The 25,702-nt window shown below is 38.6% G+C and overlaps 1 long non-coding RNA gene across 1 annotated transcript; it reads left to right on the top strand.

The window, feature by feature from the left end:
• The first annotated feature begins 11,527 nt into the window (after window positions 1-11,527).
• On the top strand, window positions 11,528-24,966 carry LOC138689036 (uncharacterized). The gene is made up of 3 exons (XR_011327843.1): window positions 11,528-11,636; window positions 22,039-22,222; window positions 22,499-24,966. It is a non-coding gene; the product is annotated as an uncharacterized lncRNA (long non-coding RNA).
• Window positions 24,967-25,702: the final 736 nt, after the last annotated feature.

Genomic DNA, 25,702 nt, shown 5'->3' with positions numbered 1-25,702 from the left:
CTGCACAGCTACTTGATGTTATCTGTCTGCCCTTTTACATGAGCCAGAAGGAGAACCAGAACATGAACAAATAGCTTCTATTCTCACGGCTCGAAGCAGGGTAAGAATAACAAGTTGCGTAAATGGAAGCAGAAATATTAGATTTCACATTAGTCCTTCCCCCACCCCCATCTTCTGAAGTGTTATTAGTAACAGAGGCAAGTAAAAAGGTTGTAAAGGTTTAGTGTGCTGTTACCTGCTAATTCCTATGTCTACCTCAGTCACTGAGATTTTACAACCAGCCATAAGGAGATTACTTCAAATCCTTCTCGATCACTATGAGGAATATTTTTCAAGGGACCCTGACAGGTGTTGCAGACCTATATTTTGATTTGCCTTTTGGAGTTATAATCTGTTAGAGAGTTGGAGCTTAGGGAGTCCTTTTAAAAATAATGATTTTTTCAGGTATTGGAAAAAAAACCCCCACCCTGGCCTGGTGTGTTTGGTACTTTATATTCCTTGGTCAGCAGAAGGATGCTTATTAAAATAGATTTCTTTTTTTTTCCTTCATGCCTCACTAACTTGCTTTATGTTAAAGATCCCCACTCTAGGAGTAAAAGAAAACAAAAAACTTAGAGCATGACACTCAATTGTTTCTTCAAAGTAGGTAAGAGTCTCATCCTGCATCCTACCAACCCTAACAGTGTTTTAGGCACAAGCAAATAAGACAACTCCATTGTCTCAGAGACTCCTGCTCACCATTAAAACCTGATGGAACCAGCTGGAGAATGGTGTTTTCAGACATTTTTTAACAACTGGCTTCAGATACTCATAATGACAGGCTGTAATGAGTACTAATGTACAAATAGACACTAACACACGCATGCACGCAAAAATCATTTAACGGAGTTTTTAATAAAGAGATAAGCAATCATTATAGAGCTGGCCAGTCTGTCATTTCCTGGCAAATAGATGCAGTAGAATTGACTTTTGAGCTCATATTTGCCTATAAGACATATTACTTAGATCTGTGGCAACACTCTGATCAGTTTGCCTTTTATAAATGCCCACTAATCAAAATGTACTTTTACTTTTATAACTATAGGACAGAACTATTGGTTGAAAAGTCTGCCTTCTACAAGCCCTTGCCTCTGGCCCCAAAATGAGTGCATATGGCTCCTGCTGAAGTTTCAGGCATGTCCAGTTATCTTTTAATTGTTTTTTATGCCATGTATACCATATGGCCAGAAATACTGAAATATAATACATTGTCATTTATTGACTTTAGGGAACACTTTCTCAATTTAATTAAACAGGATAACTCACTAATGCAAGTGCTGCCTATTATGCATGAGGAGTCTAAAATGACAAATGGGTTACAAGTGAGGCCATTTCTGGAAATTGAGACAAATTCTTTTGACTGGAGGGATGAGCTCCCATCTGCAAATATTTTGTGTTTCTACTTTTCTGACAGCAAGGGGTGAACTTATACAAATAAACACACCCTTTTCCCCCCAAAACCCCATCTAGTTTGCATTAGATTAAGTTGGATTAATGTCTCTCTACTTAAATTCCTATTGCCATTTTTTCAGTCGTGTACTTCCCATTGGCAAAAATGACAGGCATAGTTTGAATTTATTTGACTGAGGTTTTCTATTTTAAAAAATATTAGTGTCCTGGTCACACAGTTTTTCTCTGACTGATTTAATGTGATCTCAGGTGAAATACTGCACATGGATGCAGGAAGAGCATAGACTTGAGCTGGTATCTTTAATTTCCTTGCCCAATGCCCCCAAACCCCAAACTACATAGTGTCTGAGGGCATGTTTGAGTCTATCCATCCAGTATCAGAAGAGAACTATGAACTAAACCAAAAGAGCAGAAGGATCACCTGAAAATGGGCATTTTAGCTCAAATCTCTTTTGCAAAAATCACGTAAAGGACTTCAGTTTCAGGCCAGTGTCAGAACAAAATCTCTAGCAGAAGTTTAAATCTCAAAAAAATGCAGCAAAATGAAATACTTACCCTCCAAACAGCTCTAGCTTGGGCAGCTTGCGAGTATCTCTCTGTAATGCCAAATACAAAACCCTGGAAAGTCCCCAAAGTGGTCTGTGAATCTGTAATTGCTTTCTTAATTTACCAGAAACAAGGCCAATGGAATGGGAATGCCAAGAAAAAGCAACAAGGCATGTGAACTTCATTACCTGGTGGTGCCAACTATATTTTTGCATGAGAGGCTTGCAACCTCATATTTTCTAACATGAAGCTGCCTCATTGTTCAGTTTATGTACGGAATAAACTGGAAATATTTTAGCTATTTTTCATCATGAAATGTGTCTTTAAAATGTATGCATCTTCAAAGAAAATTGCACTTTAGACTTATTTCAAGGGGTCTGTATCTGAAATTGTCAGTGCACCGCTTGCAATGCTCTCCTGAGAACCCATAATCCCTGCCAAAAAAAAAATCCTCAGAGCGATGTCAGCAAGATTTCCATCACTGGGGCCCCATAAACTAGGATTACCCATTTAGGGAGTTAAACAGGAGCAATTGTTGCTACATCTGTCTTAGAATGAGTGCTCCCCCCCCAGCGGCTCTGACAGCATGAGAGCATTATTTCTCAGTGCCACCTTCTACCATTGCCTTATGAAGAATTTATATGTTTTGAGTTTTCCTTCATGGCAGGCATCCAGCAGTGCTGTACTATAAACCTGCCACAAAGAATGAAAAAAGTGCAGTTTTCAGTTCAATTGGGGGCCCAAACTGATGAGCTCAGACAGGCCAAACCTCTAAAGGTTAGTGAGTCTGAACCTCGGCTGATTCACCGAGCACCATCAAATTATGTACTACTAAGGAGGTAGCAAACATTTTTAAAGACTAATTACTTGAGAAGGTTGTGGAGGGTGATTAATAGACCCAAATCCTTTATTGGAGTTCTCTTGAGGAACCCTAATGAAATAACAAATCCAGAGAGAGGACAAATTCTTTTCCTTTTTTGGCAAGTAGTTATTTAAGCCGAACAATGCTGCCAGCTGAATGCATCATTAAAGGCATGGCTTACTGTTGCACACCAAAACCCCCACTGTGATAAATGGCAAATAAAACACGTCTTTCATCCACATGTCAAGGCAGATGAAGATGAGCAGAGCAGGGCTACCAGGATCAGTCTCGTTGGAGTTACCAGGCATTGATGGCCTGTAGAGGGCTCTCAAGGTCCTCTGCTGAGGCTCTTAACCCAGTTTCACGGGCTGCAGCTGGAGGTTTTCTAAGGTCACCGAGGTCTTTCTCAAAAGGGCTAAACAAAAGGATCCTTCAGCATAAGCGTGCATTTTTTTTCCCTTTTCTATGGCCTTGCTGTTTCTATGCACTAGCTCCAGCCACAACTTTGCCTACATTATTTGGTTTAGCAAACAGATCTTAGAAAGCCACTGTTAGATATAAGTCTCCCCTGTAAGGGTCATTGTGAAAAGAAAAAAAAAAAGAAAAGAAAAAAAAAAGAAAAGAAAAAAAACCCAACCAGCAAAAAAACCAACAAGCTTGGAATAGGAATGAACACTTTCAGCATTTTCTGCCTACTGTTATCTTTGAGGCGACTGTGCTATAGGCACACAGAACACAGGTGACGTGTTTATACGTAGTTAGCTTGTTTTCTTAGTTCCTAGAATGATCTGGGATATGCTGGAAAACAAATATTGCATTGATTATAATTTCTTTAAAGCAGACTGTACTGCAGAATACACATCAATTTGATTCACAAAGTGAATAGCAGAACCAGCTACACAGGTTGCTTATCAAAATGTTCGCATTAACAACCCAAACTAACCTGCGAGTAAGTGCCATACGTGCATAAGGACATGAAGCCTGCAGCAAATTACATTTACATATGTATTTCATGGCAATTAAACCCTTGTCTTGTGGGTTAATGACATATTTTAATTGCTTGTAGCCATGGTTTTCTTTCTTAAAAGTATGACCTGTACTGGAGGAAGGAAAATGCCCTTTCCCCTTTGACAATAGCTGTATTTTAAATGCCCAGTTCTTGCTGTGAGTATCTGCACATGTAGAGCTGAAACATTCAGAAGAAATAGATCATTACAGCAACCTCAGTTCCTGCCTTTTCTTGTCCGGCTATACTGAAAGGAAGAACCCTCTAAAATTAGGTTAATTAGGTTGTTTTTCATTTCTAGTAGAGTTCCTTTATAGAAGGATGTATCCTGTAACAGTCCTTCTGGCATTACCAAGTTTGTTTGTTTGCCTTTTCAGGAAAAACGGGGCTTTTATATTTTACTACCTTTATTTCATGTTCCTATTTCCTTTCCTTGTAGTAGCAGGGTGGTTTTAGCTAGGACAAAAGTTATATATGAAAGCCTTACATCCTGTTTGTGTCTCAGTATGCAGCAACACAGCTGTAGAAGTAGTCTTGTAATTTTTCTTTCTTACTGGGTCTCTCAGTAAGCCATTCAAAGTACCAGTCGGTTCTATTCTCCTTAACTGTAGTGGCAGCTGCCATTGAGTTTCTGAAGCTGAGTTTGCTGTGACTGTGCAGTAACTAGTGGAAAGAAAATGTGTGATAGTAAGAGAGAGAATTGTAGGCAGCAACAAGAAGCGGTGAGAGTGTCACCAGGTGGTACAGACTACACATCTCAGGGCTGCTGAATGACATACACCCCCCCCCCCCCCCCCCCAGGACTCCTCAAGTGTTCCCAGCTTTATAGGGTTTAACCGTTTTTTCTTAGCTTTAGGTCAGCCAAGTGTAGAGAACCATTGCTCTCCATGTTAAATGGCTGTGGGCACTGAGAGCTGTACATGGTAAGAATGGGACTGTCAGGCACACGTGCAAACATTATTCCTTTGGACTGCTATGTAGGCATCTGTAAATACCTACAAACTGGTACTGTTGAGAGGTTTTTCATTCCTAAGTCTGCTGTATCATAGAAGTTTCTGCAAAACCTCTAATCTCTTACAGTGGGGGAAACTGTAAATTCCTTTAAGCAGGCAGGTTCTGTAGATGTGAGGAGAAATGGGAGACCTTTCCTATCTGACATTCCTCAGGAACCATACAGCATATGCCACTGCTGGATGCTGGAAGAGAGAGGGTCAGTCAGTGGCTAAAATTTTATGAAAATGTTACAGTATATTTAAATTTTCCTGGACATGTCCTGTTTTTTTGGGGGCAAAGATTTTGTATACAAGGTTTTTGAAGACTTTATGTGTTTTTCCAGGATTCCCTGCTCTCTCTGGCCCTAGCAGGTCATATCCCGCCAACCAAAACCCACACATCTGGAATTCCTCAAAATATTGCAAACCAGCTCCATGTGCATCAAACCATCTGCAGATGTGCAATGTAGTTTGTTCTGTGCACGCCCAGGAGGTTCAACATGTCCTAAAAGTGTTGGGTTTACTGTGCACATGTAGAAGATCTATGCATATAGATTTCCAGACCAGATATACTGAGATGCCATGCACTGACAGTAAGAAAGGTCACATGGGAAATTTTGACTCTGCAGAGCTTTGCTGTGAAGGGTGTTCTAGCCTTCAGTGTTTCAAGCACTACACCTCCATGTAATTTTCTCTAGGTATTTTTTTGAAGTGTCAGTAGTCACCAGTGAGATCCTAATACCAGTGGAGCTGCCTAACACCCATAGTATCACGATAATTTTGCGGAGCTGTCAGAGGCAGAGAGGTTCAAATTCATGGTATTTCTACTACTGTTCAATGCCCATTACCAAATACGTTATTGGACGTTATGCCCCACTGTCCTTACTAAATCACAGAGAAATGAACATTGTTTCCAGGAAGTGTTTTCTCTTAGGAGAATATGGTCATGCGGGTTGGAAGAGACTTTAGGAGGTGTCAGTCCAACCTGCTGCTCAAAGCAGGGTCACGCAGGCCAAGATGCTCTGTTTGGTCTTGAAAATCTCTGAGACACTGAAAGGCTTCTCTTTCAATGCTCAACTGTCCTCATGGAGAAAAAATTTCTCTTTATGTCAGGTCAGAACCTCCCTGTTTTGTTTTATGGCTATTGTCTCATATCCTGCTGCTGTGCACCTCACTAAAGAGCCCAGCTTCCCCTTCTTGGTAATGCCTTCTTCAGTACTTGCAGGCTGCTCTTTGCTCCCCCTGAAGCCATCTCTGCTCCAGGCTGAAAAGCCCAGCCCCCTCAGCCTCTCCTCACGGAGCAAGTGCTCCAGTGCCACACCATCCCCGTGTCCCGCCACTCAACTCACTCCAATTTACTGGTCTTCTGTGAACTGGGGCAGGGGGGGCAAGACTAGACACGGTTTTCCAGATATGTCTAAGGAATGTGGAGGAAGAGGGATAATCCCTTCGCTTGATCTGCTGGGTGTGCTCCTGTTAATACAGACCAGGAGGCTGTCGGTTTTCTTTGCTGCGGGACACACTGGTTCACGCTCAGCTCTCTGTTGTCAGGGCGCAACAAGGGCCAGCTGCTCCCTGAGGGCCAGGAGGCCGGGAGCTGAGCTCCGTGACAGGGCTGGCGGGGCAGGGCCTCTCCGGCCAGTCTCCGTCCCACACTACCAGAGTGAGGGGAGCCGGGCCGGTCTGGAGATGGGACCCAGCATCAGACACAGCCTGGTGGTGGCCAGGCAGGTCCGTGGTGACAAAGGCAGGTCCTAGGGCAAGCTGGGAAGTCGGTCGGGGCGTCGCTGGGCCGTCCAGCAGGCCAGGTTCCGCAGGGCTATGGGCAGGCACAGGCAGGGCTGCAAGGCGGCTGAGGCCGTAGGTCGGGCAGGAGACAGGACCGAGAGCCTCCGCTGAGAGCAGCTCCCAAGGGGAGGAGGGGGGAAGGCCTGTTGTGACTTCCTACAGCTCCTTCTCCACAGCGGCTCTGCTCAGCCAGACGGCCTTCAACGCAGCCACCTCTGGCAGCCAAACCCAGGGAGGGCTGGGGAGTCCATCCAGCGTGCTGACAACTGTCTGCTGAGGGCCCAGGTCCTTTCCAGCAGAGCCGCTCCCCAACCGGCCAGCCTTAGCCTGTACAGTTGCAGTGCATTTTTCCATCCCACATACAGGAGTTTGGATTTGTCGCTGTTGAATTTCATAGGGTTCCTGCTGTCCCATTCCTCCAGTTTGGATAGGTCCTTCTAGATGGTGACCCAGTGGTCCGTGGAGCACTTTAGTGTCATCCACAGACTGGATGAGGGTGAATTCCATCTCTTCCAGACCAGTGACAAAGATACTACACTCGGGCAATACCAGTACAAACACCCTGAGGAGCTTCATTTGTAACCAGCCTCGAAGTGTGAACCATCAGCTGTTCGAACTCAATGATCCACAGGTTCACCCACTGAACTGATGTTCAGTAGACTACCTATCCATCCAGACCATAACTTCCCACCTCTGATAAAAGGATACTGTTGGAGACTGTATCTAAAGCCTTGCTGAGGTCAAGTTAGTAATGTGTACCAGTTTCTCCTCAGCTACAGAGCTAGTTATTTTACTGCAGCAGGCAATCATACTAAGTCTCTTTCATGTACTAATCCTGGGTCACACTAAACAACTTTACTTCATTCCTTACCTCCTGTCCTCTTCGGACACTTGATAAAAGATTTAAGTAATGGCTCCTTAGGCATGTTTAACCAAGTTATGTGTATTTTATTCCTTTAATATTTTCTTCAGAAAAGTACATAAGGGAAAAGGAGGACAGGAAGAGATAACAAGGGAACACCTCATGATAAGCTTGTTAAGCTTCTAAATTTAATAAAGAATGCAACAACAACATGGATTTATGGATCAGATGTTCTTGCATTTGTAATTCACAGATTAAGTGGGAACTTTCTTCTTATTTCAAAGGGGTAGGACTACTTGCTGTTGTATATGCTCAAGTTTTGAATTTCATTTTAGAGACTTTAAAGAATATTCCTCCTTCAGCCTGAATGGCTTTTAATTTCACTTTTCAAACTTTGAATTCTAAAAAGTGCGTAACAACATCTCCATTTCTTGTAGAACTTGAGTACTAACTCCATCACCAAAGTTCACCAAAGTGGTGATGTAAAGCCCATTGAATTCCGTACAATTCTTCCTTTAACATCAATCATTTTTGGATCAAGCAGTAACTGACAAAGCACGCTAAGTTCATTTTTAATTCTTTTACCTATGGCTTTTTGATGAGTATGTGCAAAGCCATATATAGGATGTAAAAGAAAAATCTGCAGTGAATAGCACCTTTCCTATATGTCCCAGATGCCTGAGCATAGACTAGTTTTCTTGAATTATTGTTACTGAAATTTAATTTTAAAGTTTGTTTGATGAGCTTATTGTCTAAAAGTTCTCTTGAGTATTTGATACCTGATGTTCACAGGCAGAAATCTACTGGCTAGTTGTGAGTGACCATGTTAGCCACATGTTGTTTCTGTTCTCTGATTAGAGTAGCACAGCTTACAGACTACTAACACACTAAGTCATCTGTGAGCCTGGGATATAATCAGGAATTCCATAGATATCTTACCAACAGCAGACGGAAAAAAAGAACAAGGCTTTTTAAAAAATGTTAAGCTGCTCAGGGTATGGCTTTGTAATCAGCTGCAGTCAGCTCTATAGTGCTGTGCCTGAGCTAAAAAGCCCTGTGTAGAAGAGGGACTTAGTTGTTTAAACAACACTAATGTCACTAATTGCACTAATGGAAGGTGATTCTTGTCTGGTGAAATGGCAATAAGTGAATAGTATCTGCACATGGCCAAGAGGATGTCTGCTTTGTATTGACCGTATAAAACCATGATAGATCCCCAAAATAATGTTCCAAGAAATATTATGCTACTTCTACCTTCAGTGGTTTGGGAGGTATTATAAGGAAATATACATTGCCACACAGATGGCAAAAAGGCAGGATTTCTGCTTTGCTGGATTGTCTTCAGAACTGGAAACACTGACAGCACTGGGTCGTCAGTCCCTAGCCTGGTACCCTTCCAGGAATTCAGGCAGGAATCCAGTGAGATCTTGTCAAACTGCAGATGTATTGGATAAAGTGTTCAGGTTCAACAAATCATCACATTCCAATGATTTTTTTTTAAAATTGGAAAATTCCCATCAGCTCTACCAGCTCACAAGGCATAACTTCCAAAACATTGTCAAAATTGCTAAAGTGTGCTTAATAAGGAGTTTCAAGAAACTGCCACTTATTAATTTTTTTTTAGGCAATGTCCAATCCCATTAAAACATAATACTTTTGATACAAATATATGGAAGTACAAATTCATATTTGTCTTTAGCAAGCATTTCTATGGACAAAAATCAGAGTGCGCCTGAAACTAAGGTACTTTAGGTAGAGTACAGAACATTTTTTTTTTTGGTGCTAGCACAACTATAGCACATAAACACTGGGTTATTTTACTACAGTACAAGTCAGTTTAAAAAAAATCCCAAAACACTAGGCATTCCTATCTGGGTTTGGATTCATGTTTCGAATGAATACCAAGTGATTGTGATTTCTGGAATTTATTATGCATAATTGCTACCAAAATATAACAACAGTCCAAAACCCAAAGCTGTGTGCCATTTCTAAATTTTAACTCAGCTATGAGTTCAGCGCACTTTCCAAATGATGTTATAGTTTGGCATTGGCTTTGAATAGTTCCTTTACTTTGCTTTTGTACTATGGAAGCAACCACATAGCTCTCTTTTCATGTAAATTCAAATAGCAAGCTCTCTGTGACAGCTGGGTGTCCACGTGAATGCTGTTAATGCTGTCAATCTCATTGCCATGAAGTTTTCTGCTTGTAGCACAGCACCGGATAAGAATTCCCTGATGGAGCCGCTCCATGTTGCTGTGTGTGGGTCAGACCATATTAGGAGTCCTGGGAAATTCTTACATTTCCCTTGAGCTCAACAAATTGCAATACCATCTCTTCTTTTGAAGTTGGTGGGATATGTTCAGTGGAGATTATTTGTTAATCTTGCATTGAAGTAGCCTACCAATGCTTTTGACTTTTGCATACTTGTGGCAAATGACTTCACTTTTTCAGGAAGAAAAATGAGGGGAAGCACCCAGCTATAGTGGATTTTGCAAAGGCCAATCAAAGTATGTTTCTACCTTGCAATGAAGCGTGGTGCTGAGTCTCAGGCTAACCATTATATAAACCAGTATTTCTGCACCTATTGACGTATCAGCTCAGATCCTGAAAACGATAGTTAAGCCCTGATACTAGTTGGCTATTTTAGGGTTGTGCTGCTACAATTACTGTTTTCTCCTTTCTGATTTAGTCTGGGTCAGTGCTAGCTTAGACATCATATGCATATATGGATATGTTCCTACACAAGTAATTTTTGGTTTAATTAGTACAAGGGATATAACTGTTTTAGACAGAACAATAAAACAGAAAAACATTAGCCTCTGATTACTTCCCTCATTTTTCTGACACACTGTGAGATTTGGACATACTCTTGAAAGTCAGTATTTTCTTTTTTTTTTTTTTTAACCTTTTTTTTTTTCAACTTCTGGCTATGCTGGAAATGTTTAAGGATGTTTGTGAAATGAAGAATAAAGAATTTGTTTCCTCTGTTGCCTTTTGGAAAAGTCCTAGAAATTCTCTCAGAAGTCCCTGTCTGTAGGGCGTACAGCAAATTTCCCCTTTGCCACATTTTTTCTCCTCCAGACCACACAGTTTTTTCTCTTTCTCTTTGCTTACACCTTTTCATTTTTTTTTGCTTGAGGTTTCCTTCTTCCTTGCTTCATATAAACTTAAAATGCAAAATAATGTCTCTGCAAATGTCTTTAATCACTCCTCTCCCAGCTTCAATTTTTTAATTAGTATCTTCCTTCTTTCCCCAGCCCCATTGCTTCAAGCCCAAATCTGTGTTTCCTGTTTCTTACATCTTCCTATGTAAACAGTGTCCAGTGAGCGGTCCTCTTGCTTTGAGAGGACTGTAACACCATCCTTGCTGACGTGGCTTACTCCACAGCTAAATGGTCAGTCACTAACATAAGATGCTCATGCTAATGCTGGAGTTTATAAGTCCCACCAACAGATTTCCGAAACCGTCATAGTTTCACGGACAAAGAAAATGAGAAATCAGGAACATATTATAGCCTCAGAATGAATGCTAATGTCTAATAGCCATATATGACAGAGCACATATTTTTACAATCAATTTGAAATTACTGGATGCTTTTAATAGCAAATATATGTATATGACAGTCAGCTGAAACATCCTAATGGACAAGGTTGGATTTTTTTCTTCCCTGCTTTTAGCAAATTGGAATGAATGACAGAGAAGCAGAAAGAGATTTTATATCTGAGCAGAAGTGGAAGATCCCTTATTAGGTGATTTTAAAGCATTGAAAAAGTCTTGTGACTAATCTAATTTTTATGACAAACATTAGGACAAACTCTCTTAGAGCTAATACCTTAACCTCCCCCCACCTTTGTTATTGCCTGAGAGTGCCTTAGATGGCTCTGTAAGGGAGCAGCCCAATTGCTGATTCACAGGGCAAGCTTTGGCATTAGCCTCTTGACTGCTCTTAGGACTTGCACATGAGCACTGGAAGAGGATAAAAGGCTGTGTTTGGCAACACTCACTCCTTCAATTCACACCATTCAAAACAGTGGCCGGTCCAAGTGAGTAGACCTCAAAGTAATGGGGGAGGATTGCAGTGGCAACACTGAGCTCAGGTGTTCCAGTAAGAAAAGTGTGGCATTGAAGAGTAAGTCCCTCATGTTTTTCCTTGATTTCATCTCAGACTTGCTGGCGGTATGAAAGAAAATAGAAATTCCTTTAAAACAATCTTATTTTCATCTGCTTTACAACTTCCAATTATTGACAATGGCTCCAAAACCTACATTGTTTTCATGTCATCTAGAAATATATTTCTTTATTTAGCTTTTATTTGCCATATTCACTTTATTACTGAAACAGCTGTTCTTGCTCAAAGTTATGGTAATTTTACCCCTATGGGAAAAAATCCCCAAACCAATATTTGGTATTTAAGACTTTGTACATGATTTCTATCACTATTTTGAAAGAGCTGTGAACAAAGCTTACTTTAGAGATTCCAGTCAGCCAGACAAAAAAAAAAAAAAATTAAACCAAAACAGAAAAAAAGTGGGTTTTGCACAATTACAAGGTAGTATGACTTCAGGGTGCATCTTACAGCATAATTCTGTGCTGTGATAGGGAAATCCTGTGTAGTTTCAGGCTGGTCGGTATAGCTATCCAACACAGGGCCATGCCTTTCAAAGAGACTAGTTTGTGTATGTGAGTCAGTATAGCTGCTTTAGCCTAGACTGCATGCTTGGGTTAATTAGCCCAAATTAGAACTAATTAGTGAACTAGCTCAGGTGGAACAGTATCCTGCTGCACTTATCTTGTTTCTGGTTCTGAACCTGGTTTGCTCTGAGCCAGCTCAACGCTCTTTGCTGAGCTGCATGGTGTAGGCTTGCCCTAAATAACTCGCTCCAGGTTCAGCTGAGTACATTTCAGAGCCAGGAATAGAACTGCCATCAGTTGACTTCATGACCTGCCTGAAACCATGCTATTGTTGGTTTTCTCAGAGTTCTTGATTTTATTTTTAAAAAGCCTTCAATTTTACAGCTGAGCAGCTTGAGGCATAAAGAGGTCAGTCAATGGCACTACTGGGAGTAGCACCTGGTATCCTTTTGAGAGCCTATTCCCAGCTCTTTGGCTCTAAGCGGTAGAACATGCAGTCTCCTTTAGACTTATTCCAGAAACGATCTATAAATACAACAGCGTCAGGTTTGTTTTGAGCCCACACATAAGGAGTTTATTTGAGGGCACCCTCAGGCAGCCTTTTCAGTTATAAAATAAATTCTGAAGCAACTCTGCTGTGGCTGAGACTTTTTAGATATTCTCCAGGTTATACAGTGAGTAATATGTAATATTAGTTGCCATTTAAGGCTCTAGAATGGGGCAGTTGCACAGATCTGTAGCACAACAAGGTGGCATTCTTCTTTACATGTATTTATGCATTCTGCCAATTCCCCCCCACATGCACTTTTTTTTTTAAATTCTCCTCTTTCCTCCCCCCACCCTTCAGGAAAGGGACAGCCGATAGAAAGCAAGAAAGGTTAGTGTGAGCACCATTACAACCAGTGCCTGTTGATGCTTGCTGTTAAATGAAGTGTGAAGCGGATTGTTAATGGGCTTTTTCTTTTTTTTCTCCTGAAGAATTAGCTTTTCACCTTTGTGATAAAAGAATAATTCACATACACATCACTGTTGAGAACCAGAAATAAACAACTTTATATATTCTGTTTCTGATCTCAGTTGGAGGACAGAGATTTATTTACAAGTTAAGGGTTAGCAGGCTGCATAGCAAATAAGCTTTCATAACTGATTTCATTTTTTACTGGCTCCAGGGTAGCTGATGGCTGAAGTCTTGTGTTTATCTACATTACCTGAAGCACTGGCTAAGTAATCCTTTCACTGGTGCACTCAAGAAACATGTGGTCTTATTCATCTTGAAAAATAATAGGAATGAAACCACATAATAGCCAAACATATTGTGCATTAAGTAGAAGGTAAGTTCTTAACTTGTGGTGTCTGCATTGTGGATGAGATGCTACGATACTATTTCTGAGTAGAAATTTATTCAGTTTAAGGATGTTTTTTAATTTAGGCCTATGCATAAATAAGCTAAAAAGACATAGAGTTACCTATCTTAATACTTTGCTGAACGGAGATGGACTGTGATCCTTTGCCCTTTAAACTCCATATTTTACATGAAGTTCTGCTTCTGGCTATCCCAGAACATTGAAAGAGCACACAGTGACTCAAGCGAATCTGACTGGAAGATAACAAACATAGTATGCATAATTAATAAGAGGAGGAAGGAACTAGTTTGGACAAATATAAAACAATTTGCCCGACCTTTGTTTTATGCAAGTTTATAAAAAAGTTTGAGGGAAAGAATAATAAAAGATGTGGAGTTCTATGGAAAACAGAGCAAATATTAAATGAGATTGTTATAGGAAGATTGTGCTAACTGAGCAAGGTATCATTCATTTATAAAAGAGCTGTTACTTTTAGACAAGGGAAACAGTAGATTTAATCTACCCCTAATTCAGTAAAGCATATGCTATGGTACCACCCAACAAAAGGGATTAGTACTAAGATTGGAAGTTAAGCCTGAGACTGGTTGAAAAGAACATCACACCAAGTTACCATTAAGAAAAATACTGAAGAAAGTTATGACTGAAGTTCTGCAAGGATCAGCCTTAGAAGCATTCTTACTTAGTACTTTCACTGATTTTCTTTTTGTGCTGAAGTCACTAATGTTTATTAAATATTGTTGAACACATAAAGTTGGTAATCATCATCAAATCAGAGGTGGGCTAGGATATCTTGCAGGAAGAAGTAGATTACTGGCACAAAAAAGAATTGAGGTAATAGAAATGGTATAAAAATATTATAATACAGAAAAGTCTCTGTGCTGAAGAACTAAAAGGAATTTCTGTTCAGAGGTGATCAGTGGTCTAGAGGGCACATATTACAATAGCAAATCAAAAAATCTTGGCTTAGACTCACAGAATGAAGGCTGAGAAGAGATATGATTGCTCAGGGGAATAAACAGCAGGGAGGGAGAACAACTAATTAATGTAAAGGACATTGTTGGCACAAAAACAAAGGGTCATTATAGAATTTAAGTTAGAAATTAGAGGTACTGTCAGAGGAATGAGGAATGCCCTTCTGATAAAAGTAATGGCATCAACTTAATTAATTTAAAGGTACAATCTACTTAGTTTATAAAAGAGATCATATGATACAGTTGTCTGCAATAGCAGACAGCTAGACTACGTGAGTCAGAAGGCCTCTGAGAGTCTTATGCCCAATCTCCTCTTCACCAGGTATTGAACTTTCTTTCTGGAAGTTCACAGAGGGGAGAAGACAGTGATCAACCATCACCATGCAATGATCAACCTTCACCAGATTTAACTTGTTTATAAAAAAAAAGTACATAACTTTTTTTCATTTGGTGTTGAATTTCCTGTTCATGGGCTTCCCTAGAGGCAGGGTGGAATTAAGGCAGAACATTACCTGGAAATAAATGGGGAAAAAAAAAAAAAAAAAAAAAATCTTATTTTGAATTTAATGCAAAAAACCCTCATGAAGTCTGTCAGTTATGGGCATTAATGTTTGAGAATAGACACAAATAATATCAGAGGACATATAAAAGTGTAGACTGGTCTTGCAACTTGTGTAAACAGTTTTTACTATTCAGAAAAACTGTATCTTGTCCTAAGACTCTGTCCATTCTGTTCTACCTATCCTTCATCCTTTTTCTTTTTCTACCCCCCCCTCTTTCCCAAACACCATTTTTTTCAAAAGTTGGCTCTGATCTTCTATGGATGGGATGAGGACAATAAAAACAGGGGTTTTTTTGATTCTTTGGGCATTGAAAAGTCAGCACAAACAGAAAATAACAAAAATCATTGTGATTTTTTGTGTCTTTGCCTAAGCGTTACCTGGACTGTTTCTTGGTGTAACGGGTTGTTTGTTTTTTAATAAGATAGGAAGTAATAAACTCTTTTTTCCTTGGATGAAGCAGTTCTTCTCTATAGAAATCAGAGACATTGTGCTACTTCAAACTGGCAGAAAAATCTGAACTAGTATCTGTAATTGCTGCTGAACAACATTATTCTGTGGCTAAACAAGGATTTGGGTTTTCAGTGTTGTCAATCTGACACTTTCTGCAAGTCATGCACTGACCTTTACTGTAAAAGTTTAATCATTTATTTCCTCTATTAACTGTAAAAATGTCCAGCCTTTGTCCTTAGTTTGATGCAGTGTTTAAAAAAGAAAAGCAAAGAAAAAGAGTGTTGATCTGCCAGTTGGTGCACATGAACTGACCCTTGGGCCCTCTGTTGATCTTTATGAGCTGGCAAAACAACAAATCAGAGCTATGGTACTACACAAACACTGGTAAATGCAAGGCTTTTAAAAACATTTTTTATCTTCACCCTTCTCTTTCTCCTGTCATTCCTAATCTCATTCATGTAGTTTTGAGTGATACTGGTTTTATGATTCCCATTACCTTATCTTTTCCTAATATATTGTTTATTGAAAGTAGCATCCTAGATCACGCAAATGTTCCAAAACATTCTGTATTTCACGATAAACATACTAAAACTATCTGTGTACATACTGTGTACTTATGTAAGAGCCACAACTAAAAACAATTTAATGGTTCAAAAATGTTTCAAGGTTTTCAGAAATCTTAGCTTGGGGATCCCAAAGAGTTCATCCGTCTTCTCCTCTCCTCCCCAGACATAAATGAGAAACGATGATGGGAGAAGAAAAATCTGAAACTATTGTTGCCATGCAGAACCAACTCTTAATTAACAGTATCGTATTAACTGGGTTATGTGTTTCTTTTTTCAGGGGCTCTATGTTAGTATCTTCAAAGGAAAAACCTGCATGAAAAACTCATTGTTCTTCCTAGTTATTTCCTACTTACACTCCATATTTGCCCCACTCTGTACAGTAATTTTGACAGAAAAGAACATTCTGATCGCAGAGGTTTCACTGTGAGTGAGAGATGGAGGCATAACCTGCAAAGGGTGTCAACATATTATCTGAAAGACCATGAATTAAAAAAGAGAAAGATCAGCTTTCTGGTGTTCTGTTACTACAGCTGCTGGCTACAGGATTACAAAAACAAAAAGTTTGATTTTATCATGAGATCTGAATAGGAGGAAAAAAAATCCTAAATTATTTTGTAAGACTTGATTTATTATAAATCATTTAAAATGAAAACTTAAAAAAAATATATCATACTGCTTATTTTCATGTGTGTTTTTATTACCCTTGCAAAGCCATTTTTGAAGCAGGCAACCTCCAGAAAAGCTCAGTCCTAACACTGGACAAAGATGTGCAGTCTGAGCTGTGCATGTGAACTCCTCTCTGCAGATAAAAACAAGTGTCAAACAGCTGAGAATTTTCTGTGTTACTTTTCATCAACCTTTTAGAATAAGTGATTAAACTATTCTTTGTTATACAAGCTCACCGTCCACATTTTAGTAGGTTGTGATCATAATTGAAATAAAAAAAATATACTACGTGATATATGAGAGGTGATTCATTTCTGGTGATATCCAACAAATAGTGTAATTGAAATGTGTTTGATAAAAGAATGCACCATCTTATGAAATGAATGCATTGTGTATTATGGGACTTTTTGAGTAAAAACACTTGTAAAAAAAGTAAATGTAAAAATAAATAAACAAGCTACAGAGGAAATGCTCACCTCAAGTTGTGTACTGGTACTTGTGTTCTGTACTATTCAGCCGAGTAGTCATACTGGCAGAAACATTGCCCTTATATAAACTGGGAATACTTGTGGATTCAATCAAGAATAAGACTCTGGCCAGAGTGCTTTTTGCTGGAATGTGAAAAGATTCAACAGCTCTAGGAAAGGATTTGGAACAATGCTTAAAAGCACTTAATGATCTGGTATATACATGAAAGTAGTAAAGTACCGACATAATAGAGATGTGATACATAAATATTGAGAACACTCTGTTCAGGGACACTCAAGAATGCTGCATGCTGATTTTGTAATAAAAGATGATATAACATGAGAGAATGCTGTTTCCAAACTGTGTATTAATGCAGCTGTTTAAGCTGATCGACTCAATATTAAACCCAAATAAGAATATGGGAGAAAAAACCCCCTAGTAAAAGTTGATGGTTTATTGTTACAGCTGTTCCAGTGTATTTAGAATGCAACAAAACTGATTTTGAAGGCAGATTTTGGGGTTGGTTTTTTTTCATTTACACAACAGAGATCTGACTTGTGGTAGGGTTCCAGACACGGACACTCTAGAAAGAATAAATAATATGACCATTTTGGACAGAATGGTTAGCAGGTATTTGTGATATCTTGGATTATTCTCAGAAAAAGGACAAAATATTCCTAGAGCCAGACATTTTTTAATGCACATTGATGTATTAAGTAAGAATGTCAAAAGTCCAGTTCCTTACACACAAGAAGACTCAAATATCAAGAGATCAGTCCCAGTTTTTCAGCGTTCCACGTCATTTGTTCCTAGCCCACACAGTGGTACCCCATCCAAAATTACTCAGTCCTCTTGCTCCTACCTGTTTTTCTGTTAGTGCCCTAGCTATTTTACTATGCTTTCATTTACTGCTGTGATCTCAGAACATGCAAATGGATGGATACAGTTAGCTCAGCAATCCTCTAGGAAAGAGAAGGCTAGAACATCATTCTTGTTTCAGTTAAGGAAAGTGGTAAAATTCCCCCAAATTTAACAGTGCAGAAGCAGCTCATAATTGCCTCTGTTAGGCTTTGTAAAATTTTCATACAAAACAATGGGAGTAAAAAAAAATACAAGTAATTAGCAAGTTTGATTTGAGTCAAAAAAACAGGGTTCAACCATTATAACCTGGGAAAGAGGTAGACTGGTCACAATTGGCCATCCTATTGCAGTTTACGCCTTTGGAGGACTGGTCCTTGAGCACAGATGCTAGTAACATATATCTAAATAAAAAGGCATGTTGCAGCAGTAGAAGCAGAATACAGAGAGGGGAACTCGTAAGGTTAATTCTGACCATAACTCTTTCTGCGATACTACATGGAAAATAGTATTTGTCTGGACAAAATGGAAAAGTACACTTGGCTTCACAAAGGTAAAGATTATTTTCACACAGGTAAAGATTATTACGGAATGTTTCTTCAGCCCTACAAAGATTTACAAATACAGTAAAGGGAACTTCCATGTGATTTCTAATACTCCAATCTTTCATGTTTTGATTAAGTCAATAATATCTCTCATGAATGATAGGTTAAGGATTTGAGCTTGATTTTGTGACTATTTAGCCATATGTATGCATATTTAAAATGCAAATGCAATTGCACGACTAATTTCTACATGTAGGCAATTACCTTAACGGATATACAGACGGGATAATTATATCTGCAAATGTGCATAATTCACTGTGTCTGTGTATACAGTTATCTGATTTGTTCATGCAACTGCAATAATTGTGCATGCATATAATTCTATGTCTAAATTATCTGAAAAATTTAGCCTTATGTGTTTTTTGTGACTTCCTTTAATTTTATTATCTAATTAAAACACATATTGTGTAAAACAATGAATATGTGATAAAAATATCTTACATTGTTAAGTATTAATCCTTTCCATATGATTGTATTTTCCATATTCCAAACATAATACTTAACTAGAGACCATTGTTAAAATGTTAGGTATAAACAATGACAGTCTTTGCTTGTTCTTTAAACTGGACAGCAATCTATTGTCTTGGGCAGATGTTCACTAAGACACACCCACACAATATTTAGGCTCCTAAACATAATCCATGAAAACAATCTGAATTTCCTAAACCTTGCTTCCCTACTAAAAAAACTGCAGTTACAATTTTTGCCAATGTCTTTCTTATTGATTTTAATTTCAGCTGAATTCAAATGTGAGATATAAAGCATAAACAATTTTCAATTAATCTGTGGTAGTATGACAAGTTAGGTGGAAGCTCTTTGGGGTCACTTTTTTTTTTTCCTGTGTGCCTCCTGAGTTGTGATTGTAAATATGAATCTGGTAAAACTTTTATTTTGGCAGAAAAGAAACATGAAGTCATATCCACAAGGCTTATTTTTGCTTTGTGCATCTGCAGAGCCACCAAATGCGTTCTCAGCAGAACACCTTTTGCTAAAATTGCTATTTTTTTTTCCTAGGTGCTCTCCTCCTTTTAGCTAAATGTGACGTACACCTTAAACATTGCAAACTCATTCAAGTGTAAACTGGTTCAAGTCTATCACTCTGTAAAACTTTGTGTCTTTTAGATTGTTTAGAAAGTGTGGCTGAAGGATTACTAGATATTTTGCTAAATAGTTAATCCATTGTCCAGTCAAGCTGTAGATTGATTACAATGATTTCCAGGCTGTCATTCACATATGTACTATTTATTAATAATTTACATGTTCTAATTTCTTTTTAAAAAGAAAGTTCTCAATACTGGGTGTAAGAAAGCAGTTGATAGACAAGTGCTGATACATTTATTTTAAATTCTTATCACACTCTCTTCTTGTTTTGGTATTATTGGTAATATAACACACTGAACACAAATAGAAATAACTTTCTAGAAAATGGCTTTTTTATGAAGCCTCAGAACATCCTTAATGTGGGAAAAACCTAAAGCGTATGGAAAACTGATACTAAAAATAGAGAAAACAAAGCTGCATTTGATTCTGTTGGTATATTAACATATGGGAGAAAGTAATTAATAGTTCTTTTCAGAGTCTAATTTAATCTATCATGCAGAAGATAAAATTCTACTAGAAAGCAGAGACTGATGAAAATATATTGGTGGGCTGTGACTATGCATTTTTGATGGTAAATATTTTTCTGTTCATTCCACTAAACACTAGAGGGGCAGTACAGAAATTCCTTGCATTCCGTATCCTGGATGAGGTCCATGAAGTATTTAAGTCATATTAAAGGAGCTATTGTTAAACCTTTCCTTTATTGTCCTATTTAAAGCCACAAATTAAGGCCAGTAAGGAAGTTATCCAAAACATTTCTCAAATTAATAGCATTCCTTTGTTGCATAGAACTTTACCCGCAAAGAAAGAAAGATGAATTATATTATCACATCAATTAAGCATTTGAGCATCTCAGCAGATTGATGTTAGAGGAAAAATTAAAGAGAAACTTGAAATTGTTTTTGCTCACATATTTTAACAGCTAAAAACCCTTTAGCAACATCTACTCTAACTGCTGGTCAGTAGAAGTTTCATTACATTTTTCTTCAAGATCTGGATTCAGTTCACAAGTTTTAATTTGGTTGCTATTCAGCTCCCAACCTCATTTTATGTATGTAAAGTTTTATGCCTGTTTGGCAGAGACAAGTATGTGCATGAAATAGTGACTAATTTCCTATATAAAGGTGCAAATTTGAAGGAAACAAACTCAGTGTCTGCACCCACAGCCATAATGTTCTTTAAGCAATTAAGAGATCTAACTCGTAGTGTCGCCTCAGACTAGTTTGAAATATCTCCAAGGAAGGCACGTATTAGATTCCATTGTGTACATGGAACTGGGAACCTGAAAGGCTATGTAATTTTGCACACCCATAGAATTAAGGTGGGTCTGTCTGATGAACCAGTTTATGAATTATTTTTATTTATCTAAACAGCTACAAAAAAGCAAAGCAAAAAACCCCAGACCCGAATGGACAGTGCAAATGGCTTTAATCCAAGTAAAAGCTACTCTCCATGTAAATCTACACACTTTTTACTTTGCAAATAACTTTTCCTGTTTTCATCTTTGCCACTAACCCTCCAGAATTCAAAAATTAGCTGCTATTTCAGTAAGTATGCAATCTGTGCAGTCTGTTTTTAAGTATTTTAAATATTCCAAATATCCATAAAAATGACTGAAGTTCCAAGATAAGAAATTGGTTGCAAGTTTTTCAAAGCAAAATGGAAAAAAATTAAAGAAACAAAATAACATCCCTAGTTGTTCTTCAGCTCAAGACTTGATGCCTTTGTGAAAGATAAGTGTTCGGTAAAACAGATATTGTTGATAATCGTACAAGAATAAGGAGCTGTAATTCAAAGATGTGTGTTATGCCAGACATCTAATGGGGCCTTTTGGCCTTGAAAATATGAATCCATGAGTATAAACCTCTGAAACATAAAATGAAATGTTCTCAAGGTTTTGTCAAAGCAAAATATTTTGTCACTTTTGCACAATGTCAGCTGTGGCATTTTCTAGAATATAATTCTCAAGGAGATGCCACTTTATTTCTGGAAAGAAGTTATCGTTTTAGCTGGTTAATGAAGCATTGTGTTTAGAAGTGTTTCTTTTTGAGTAAGCTGTCAATCTGCTTTGCTTAAAGGGTTATAAAACCATTTATCTAGTGTGTGAATTCATGCTTCCAGGTATTTTCAAAATCTGTTTTCCTCATCACTATCTAGGAGAAAAAAGAAGGAGGGAAGGGAGGGCCTTGGGGACACCTCATACACTCTGTGGTACGCTTATTTGAAGTGTGAATGGACCTTGGCATGTCCTGGCCATTCTCATGTATCTCATTTGCCTTTTTGACAGTATGCGGCAGGCAAGAACGCCAGAAATCTTTTCTGTCAATGCACATTACCCAGGCAGCCTGAATTCATACACGTCAGAACAATGTGGAGAAGTGTGACTACAATTTGGAAAGAGCTCAGGCTTAGACTGCAGCTGGAACTAAGCTGTACACCTAAAAAAAGGGATGTGCCTAGTTGGAACACAGGTATAATAACAATACATAAATTCAAGATATATGCAGTCTCCAATTTAATGCCATAAGGGTTGGGAAGTCTATAAACCCAGAAGCAAGATTTTACTCTAGTGCTTGCCCAAAATATCTTGTACTTCATGCCAGCAGCTGTACTTCTAGACATATGTTCCTCTAGTTGAGCCCTCTTGACAGGTCTTTCCCTGGCTGGTGGATTCTGCATTAGGAGGTGTCAGTCAACCTCTTTGGTGCCCCTGAATCCTATCCGAAATCTTCTATTTCTCTCTGCAGTGATAGAATTTAATCTGGAATGGTGGGTAGCATTGAACCTTGCAGTTCGAGAGGCAAGCAGTGCCACCTCCACCACCTCCTCCTCGGACAGCTGTCAGAGAGAAGGGAACGCATCGTCCCTGCCTGAGGAAAGGTTGGACACATGTTCAGAAACGGCAGTCAGACAAAAAGCCCAGTCTTGTATGTACACAAAAGTCCAGGGGAAGGTCAGAATTTCATTGTTCATACTCTGCAATATTTTTTTCTGACCAACTCAGTCCTCTGCTTTGCTCTTTGCGCTGGCTGTCTCAGTCTTGTTCCTCGCTCGTGTCCCACCCCAACCTTCACGGTGTGTGTTGTACAGCCTCTGTGGGGTGAATTCCCGGACCAGAGCCATGAACCCAAATCCAGCCATGGCAATACCCAAGGCCTTGAGTCATTTTGTGGCCCAAAGTCTTTCTGAGGCTAATTTGAGCACTGTTTGGTATTTTAATGACAGTTGGTTTCTAGAGCACAAGTGTTAAAGGCCTCGGTTTACTATATAGCTGTTTTAAAATACACATTTGTATATTGGTACGATTTAGAGTATATCATTCTCAAATTATCAAATATGATGCAATCAGTATTTTCTAGAAATACTGTCTTTTTAGGAAAATCTTAATCATTAGAAAAGATATTAATATTGTGGGGGGACAGAGTAAAGACAAATATATATCTGTGTGCAAAATCCCACCCATTAAGGCAAGAAGAGTCTGTTCTAGAAAACTGCATGAGAAAATCATGCCAATGTTTGATACTATAAAGTTTTATTAAAGACAAAGGAAGTTATCATTTCATCACTGTTAAGGACAATATGCATAGGTCTTCTAAATCAGAGAGAATAATGAAAATACAAGCCTGAGAATGGACCAGTGCCTTTCTTCTGTCTACCAACAACCTCTGATCTCTAGTATAGGAGGCTGCAGATGTTTCTTCTTAGTGAGAAATGATTTCAGACCTGTATGTTGTTAAGAATAACACTGAAAACAATGTCAAGAATAACAGTTCAGTTGCCACTGGACAATAGATTTTCTTGTGGTTGGGTGATGGCATGTAAAAGCCCCCAGGAGCTGAAAGCAGGCATTTTTACAGTTTAAAGCAATAAGGAGACACTAGATCATGTATTTTACCTCAGTATGACAGATGAAGAGATTCCACCCAGCAGGGCATGCTCTGGGCTGAATCAGGCAGGGGTGTTGCTGAACCATATCTTGGTTTTTTTGAGTCAAGCTTATCATCCAGAGACATCAATGGTTACAGAATGCACCTTTTCCCTTGGTAATTTCCTTTATTAACTTATCACCGCCAATGTTAGAAGAGTGCTCATAATTTCTCATTTGAATTTGTCTGGTTTCAGTTTTTCACCACTGGATTAGGCACTCTTCAGTATATTTCTCCACAAGAAGGTTTTATACAATACATTCAAATCCCCTCTCAGTCTGCTTTTGTATAAAGTAAACAGATGGACTTGTTACAGTCTCTCACAGTGAGGCATTTCCTTCCACCTTTAAATATCTTTATGGCTTATTTTCTGGATGATTTGTCAATGTCATTTTTGAAAAATAGCAATAAGAATATGTCATGCCACATTTCAGTACTAGCCTCAACTGACTATGCAGTCTTATAAATATGCCTTTTTTTGCCATCGTGGAAGAACGTTATGCAAACCACTGAGAATGCATGTCAAATTGCTCATCCAGCACTACCCAGCTGAATCTCAGCTTTCCAGGATATAGTCCTTCATTCTGTAAGTATAGTCTGCCTCTTTCTAGATTTTTCACTTTGCATTTAGCGGTGTTTAAATGCATTTTCTGAATTTACTGAGCAATACAAGAATGCTTTATGTGATTATCCATGTTCTTTCTGAATGACTTGCAAAGTATGTTAGAATCAATACTGTGTTTAATTCTTGATCAATGTCAGAAGTGCTGAATAACATAAAGCACTGATCATCATTAAACTGGGGTCCCATACTGATATCTACCTATAACCAATTTATAATCTGTTCAACATGCATCTTGCTGATATCATACAGAGCCTTCTAAAAAAAAAAAAAGTGTAATGCAGTACAAAGTTAAACCCCAGTGCTCCTGACAGCTTATGTTATGCAGTTCGGAGGCAGATGGAAATAAAAAACTGAATGAAAAAGATCTTTTTCAGGCACTTTGCCTCAAAATGAACAGCTGAGAAATCATGCTGGTTTGACAAGACATACTTTCCTAATAACCATTCTGACTGGCCTTAAGTAAATCCTTATCTTCCAGGGTTTTTTAGTTGATTCCCACACCAACTTTTCCATTACTCCTTCAGAATATAATAAAGTACCTTAAATGAGGATTATGTACCTTAAATTAGGACTAAATCCTTGTTTACTTTCTGGAATGCATGGTATACTTTTTGATCCCCATCAGTCATAAAGAAACATGGGATGATTGACACATTCAGTCATACGCTGCTGATTTGAAATAGACGTTTTTAAAAGAAACACTGGAAAAAAAATTAGGATTTATATTAAATGTTTTACTTTCCTTGTAAGAAAAGCTCTTCAATGCATTTCAGTTAACTTTCTTAAATTATTTTTTTGTTGTTGTTTTGCAGATTATTACCAAATGTTTGCTGTGGGCAGTGCAAATCTGATTCCCGTTGACTACAATGGCCAAAAATGTAGTATTGGTGGAGACACAGAGTCATTAAGGTGGTACTGTATTGGTTTTATATGGGAAAATACCATATGCTGCTCTCCTCAAGCTTTAGCTTCACAATACATCAGCTTCAGTGTCAATGACAGTTTAAAGCATTCCCAAGCCCTTCAGCCCCTCAGCTGTGCTAACAGAAGCTTTCATGAGGTTGGGCTCTTGGCTGAAACAATGAACCAATGCAGGTTGAAAATACCACCGCAGAAAAAACCTTTATTTTCAAGCCAGGTAAGTTCAGTGATCTTGGTGACAGTGCAGCCCCACAAAGAGTTGTGTCAGCTCAGCTGTGCCTGGAGGTGCTGTGAGGGCACACAACGAGCAGCTGGGACAGGGATGCACATCAGGCACCTCTTGCTCTTCTGATCTGGGTACTGCAAAACTGGCAACGTCAAAGCAGTGTAAGTTTTAGTGAAAGTCAGTTATCAACCAGCAACATGGCAAATGCCAGATCCAGAAATTTCAGAGCAGGATTTGCCTCAATTTCTGGGAA

Source organism: Haliaeetus albicilla, chromosome 14 (genome assembly GCF_947461875.1).
Source record: "Haliaeetus albicilla chromosome 14, bHalAlb1.1, whole genome shotgun sequence".
NCBI classification, from domain to species: Eukaryota; Metazoa; Chordata; class Aves; order Accipitriformes; family Accipitridae; genus Haliaeetus; species Haliaeetus albicilla.
This window is presented reverse-complemented; position numbering and strand designations above follow the sequence as displayed.